This window comes from Tupaia chinensis, unplaced genomic scaffold (genome assembly GCF_000334495.1).
Source record: "Tupaia chinensis unplaced genomic scaffold, TupChi_1.0 Scaffold138390_1, whole genome shotgun sequence".
Classification (NCBI taxonomy): Eukaryota; Metazoa; Chordata; class Mammalia; order Scandentia; family Tupaiidae; genus Tupaia; species Tupaia belangeri.
Genome location: NW_006198287.1, coordinates 2,647,541 through 2,653,010, shown reverse-complemented (window position 1 = coordinate 2,653,010; position 5,470 = coordinate 2,647,541). Strand labels below are relative to the sequence as shown.

Genomic DNA, 5,470 nt, shown 5'->3' with positions numbered 1-5,470 from the left:
TTGGGCACGCATGAATACACGCCTGGTGTGAGTTTAAGCCACCAGGTTCAGGATTCGAACCGCGGTTGACTACATGGGAGTCCAGTGACATAGCCATTACGCTAACTGCTGGTCCCGAAAGGCTCTGTTTCTGACGACCGTGGTTGGAACAAGCAATATATCTCAGAACAAGATAGCTTAAAAATCTCTCATTATTAATCTGTGTACAATTTAGGCAAAAAAATGACAGGACTGACTTTATTGCAGTGATTAAGAGAGCCAGGTCCTGCATGGTCAACTGCTGTTTGAATGTCAGTCCTACAGTTGCGAAACATGAAGCCATCTGTGTCTGCCTGTCCAAAATCCCAATGGCATAGATGAGTGAAAAAAAAGGAATTATAGAATACCACATCCCATTGGAGGATCATTTCTCTCTCCCCCTCTCCTTCTCTCTCTTTCTCTTTCTGTCTTTCTCTGGCAGACACACATACCCTGTGACAAAAACAAAGCAACAAATGTACAAATAAAGACTGACCTGTTTCTTTATCCTCCAGTTTTTAAGTATGGCTTACAAAGGCCAACAAGCATGTTTTAAACACAAAATGAATATATTAATAATCTCTCAATTTCTTAATTTTTTTCTTGTTAGGTCATTTTTTAAAAAATTTTTGATATAGGGCACAGGTGCTCACTGGAGAGAGAGAGAAACAGAAAGTGAGAAACCACTCACCGAGAGGAATGACCACACCATAATCCTTTCTCCTCCATTCTCCCCAGGATTTGGGGCACACAAGCCTCCAGGTCTGGGACTCAAACACAGTCAACTACATGAGAGTCCAGCAATGTACCCAGTATGCCATCTGCTGGTCCTGTTAGGTAAAATTAAAGTATCAGTTTGGCTTTAGTAAATTTTGAAATGTTTTTAAAAAATTTTAAGATATTATGGATTATTATTTCTCCTTTATGGCTTAATTACTCCTGAGAAATTCTCTTTTGCTTTGGAAAGAAGAAAATGTGCTTTGTCTTCACAATACTCTTACAGTCTCACTTTTTGTGGTCTACAAAACTGGGTAATGAGATGGAAGCCAGATATGGTGAGGCCTGGACTCCTTGGAACTAATATATTTTCTACCCCAAGATTCAAACAAAACACATATTTATTCAGTAAGACTCTGTACAAGAATTACTAATGATTCTTCAGGAAGAAAAATAGCTCTACTTTCTTTATTTCTTTTTTTTTTTACGTTAGTAAGGTTTTTGTAAAGTCTATATGAAAAAATGAAAAAAGACTTAGAATATTCCAATTAATTCTGAAAACAATATTGGGAGACTTCCATTACTTAATTTCAAAACTTAATACAAAAATTTTTTTAATAATATGTACTTTCCATCAACTTTGTGAAGACTCCTTACAATAATCATGCCTATCCTTTTATGAACCATCTACTTTCTTCAACTATATCAGAAGAATCTTTTAAGTCATACCAGTCAATTGATCTTTTCTTGAGAAAATAATTATAAGACATATAATATTTGACAACACTTCAGATCAACCATTGAAACACACATAAGCTGGTGCCTGATGTTGAGATGAATTATTAATAATCAATATAGGACATGAAACTATATTTTAAACAATAAAGGTAAAATCACTTTTTCTTTCCAAATAGTGAATTTTATTCTCCCTGAAGATACTGAGTCAGCAGTATTGCCATCAGCTAAGAACTGAAAAAACAAAAACAAAAACAAAAATGGTAAGTGCTGGCAAGGCTGTGGTGAAAGGGGAACTTTCCTACACTGTTGTTGGGGATGTAAATTTGTCCAGCCACTGTGTAGAACAATAAAGAGGTTGGTCCCTCAAATATCTACAAATAGAACTACCATATGGTCCAGTAATTCCATGCCTGCATATGTACCCAAAGGATAGGAGAATGCTCAGTCAGAAAAGTACTTACACATCTAAGTTTATTACGGCATTATTCACAATGGCTAAGACATGGAACCAACCCACGAACAGACAAATGGATTAAAAATGTGTGACACATATATTCTATAGAATACTACTCAGCCATGAAAAACAAAACAACAAAATCCTGGCATTTGATAGAAAATGGACAAATATGGAAGATTTACTGCTAAGTAAAAGCAAGCCAGGCTATGAAAGAGAGACATTGTATGTCTCCACTTAACATGTACCAATTATCTTCACTCTAAGATGGAAACTGAAGACAGTGTGGGAAGAGGGTGGAAAAAGGAGGAGAGTATGAAGAAAGAAATTAAGGAGAACAATAGAGAGGTAAGACATCTATGGGACACAGAAATAGATTATTATCTGCTGATGATAGTGTGTATAGTTTCCTGAACTAGCCAATGCAAGGATTCCTATGATCATTATCAGCTTGAAGCAGTAATGGACACTAAGCAAACAGACTTATACTATGATGAAAACTTTCAAAACATAGGACAGCAAAGGAACCTTGAGGATAATGACAGCCCTCGTCCTTCATCTCTCTATGCATACCTTCTCTAACTGAAGTGTTCATCTCTTAGTCTTCTCTTAACAGGCTGGCTCCTCATTTCCTACACACTTGGATTCCTATTCTCCAAACCTCCGAGTGACACCAGCAGACCCTTACTGCCATTTTCCTGGTGGCTCCCCAGGCCCAGGCTGACCAACTCCCACAATCTCTAAGAAATCTCCTTCCTAGGAGTAGAGTGGGACAGAGGATCAGGGTATGGTCATCCTTTTTGTCAGGGGCTAAAAGTTCTGCTCTGAATGTTTGGTAAGAAACACCAACATAGCAGACCTAGAACCTAAACAGAAAGGAATGGAGTCAGGATTGGGAATTGGACCTGGAGAAGTCTTAGTCACTTAGATGATTCCATTTAACCTCTCTGTGCCTAGATTTTTTTCATCTACAAATTGATCAATGAGACACAAATAAACCTAGATTTTTTTTCTTTCAAAATGTTTGATTACAAGATATATCTGTGAAATGCACTCCTATCAGTATATGAGGAAATATAGTGACTAAATAGTTCTTTATTAAAATGGGTAGAATTAGGTATGGGAGGAACATTCTACTTTGCTTGTTCCAGGAGCTTTTAAAATCTTCAGTTGTGCCTAGCGTTATGTTCAGATGTGTGTGTGATGGAAGAGGGAGTATAACAAAGTGAAAACAGAGAAGAATGAGTCTCTAATTTTGCATACAAACCTCATTTGTTTTGTGTATTCTATTGATTGAGGTCAATCATGCTGCTAACTGTAATGTAACCCATATATCAAACCCACTCACTCCTGTAGCTTCCACAGGCTTCTTTCTCCAACCCATTGCTGATCACACTACTCAACGCCTATCACTCTGTTTCCAGGCCTTATGAAGCACCTCTCCTGTTATGGCCAAGCTTTGCACTGTAAAATTAGAGAATCTGGTAAGGGGTAATAAAAAATGAATGGTGTGCACATCATACTGTGATGCAGTTGAGTATCAAGAACAAGAAAAATTAGGACATGTGCTTTGAGACCTCGAAAGAGATTGTTCTTTCTGTACATTTTCCTAAAATTCCTTTCAATATCAAATGAAGCCCTTCTAGCAAGTTCTTTGTGTTTGTGTTTCTTTGACTTTGATGTGTATCTAGCCCAGACTCTTTGGGATGCAAATATCAGATTTATGATTATTATTATTACTATTATTATTTTGCCAGAAGATGTATGTGTTCATGAGAGAGGGAGAGGGAGGAAGAAGCTCTTCTCCAATGGACCATGGTCATGCTACAATCCTTTTCCATCCATCTCTCCATCCCACTAGAATTTGGGGCATACACACACACATGCCCAGTGTTTCTCAAGCTGGTGTTTGAAATGTAGTCAGCCATGTGGGATATCCAGCTTTCTGTACATAACACTTATTATCTGCTGTAAGAGACTGGCCCAATCAGGTTATTTTAAAACAAAAACTGACTCTGAACTCCATGAATTTCTACCATGAACAAAGGGTTCAGACACAAATTTATTTAAAATTTAAAATGATCCCACTGACCTCTCTATATAGTTCTCTGTCTTTCAACAATGCTTTCATTTTGATTGGCTTCACTTTCAAAGATGATTCCCACTTGTTAGGAAAAACAGTCATTATATACTTCAAATTTACAGAATCACAACATCTTTGCTTCTCAGGAAAAAACAGAACTTTCTTTCCTAAAGTGTTAAAGTTTCACTAAAAAGGCTAGATCACATACATGCCTTTTAAGACTGAGGTGGTATTAGCACCATCGAAACTATAAGAATTTAGACTGGAATGGACTATTATCAAAGATATACTAAGCAGAACAAAAATTTCAAGTGCCCCACTCTATAATATAATAAAATGATAATAATATCTGTATTATCTGATCATTTCTATTAAAAATTAGATTATATGTACATAAAGTTGATCTTCACATACAAAATGCAGCCCCACAATTCTTCCACTGCACTTTGTGACATACACACGCTTGGGTTGCCTTAAAGCTACTAAGAACCTGATAATATCTGTAAAATACATCTTTGAAGGAGCAACCAAGATGAGGGAAGAGAGAAAAAGCAATTCTTTAGGCAACGTGGAGTCCCTGTTGGTACTGCAGGCTGCTGAGAATCTGTTGTAGAAAATATTCCTCACATTGGCAAATGAAGGCAGTGAACAGTGTCTGAGTTAAGGATGGCAATAGTTGAGCTCTCTGAGGTGCATGAAGTGTACACTGAGATCGCCGTAAATGCCCATTGGCTACTCTCTCAGTGCTTCCCACCTCAACAACACTCCACATGTGGAAGACTGTGTCCTTCCTGAGCTTGTCTTCCTCTTCCCTTTCCAGAGATCACACTCACTGCATAATTTCAGATTTCTAAAGGACTAGTTTGACACCTTTGTGGGGTGTAATTTGAGTCTTTCTCTCCGGCTTCTTTCCCTTCTTCAGATTCCCAATGATCCTTGCATATTCATCCATCATGTCCTTCAAAACCCTATCAAGACATAACTGCTACTCCTGATGAGGAGTCCAGCATGAATCCCAGACTCCTGTATATACTCTTGTTTGGTGGTTCCAGTTTGTGATTCTATAAAAAGAATATGCCATGGTGTTACTGCAGGTACTGAAGTAAGGGATGCAGCAGGCCAGTGGCCATGGCAGCCTCTGTGGTTATCTATAATTTTTTTTCAGGGCAGATGATGTGACATTTGGCACATTATTAGGAGAAAATAAATATTGAACAACTATTATGAAGGTAACAAGCTTTTTTTTTTTTTTTGGCTATCACCTATGGCTATATATAATACTGAAATGAATGGGAAAAGCTCATTCTGGGATGCAAATAGCATTTTCATTCCCCTTGAATGGCATTCTTGGCTTCACTCTGACTGAGGATACTCCAACAACAAAACCACCTACTGCTCATAAATGGGAGTGGGTCCAATCTTCAACACTTTATAAGTACAGACAATGGAAAAGAGTGTAA

The 5,470-nt window shown here is 37.6% G+C and overlaps 1 pseudogene; it reads left to right on the top strand.

Moving 5' to 3' along the window:
* Window positions 1–5,089: 5,089 nt before the first annotated feature.
* Window positions 5,090–5,470, top strand: LOC102498299 (NADH dehydrogenase [ubiquinone] 1 alpha subcomplex subunit 12-like; annotated as a pseudogene).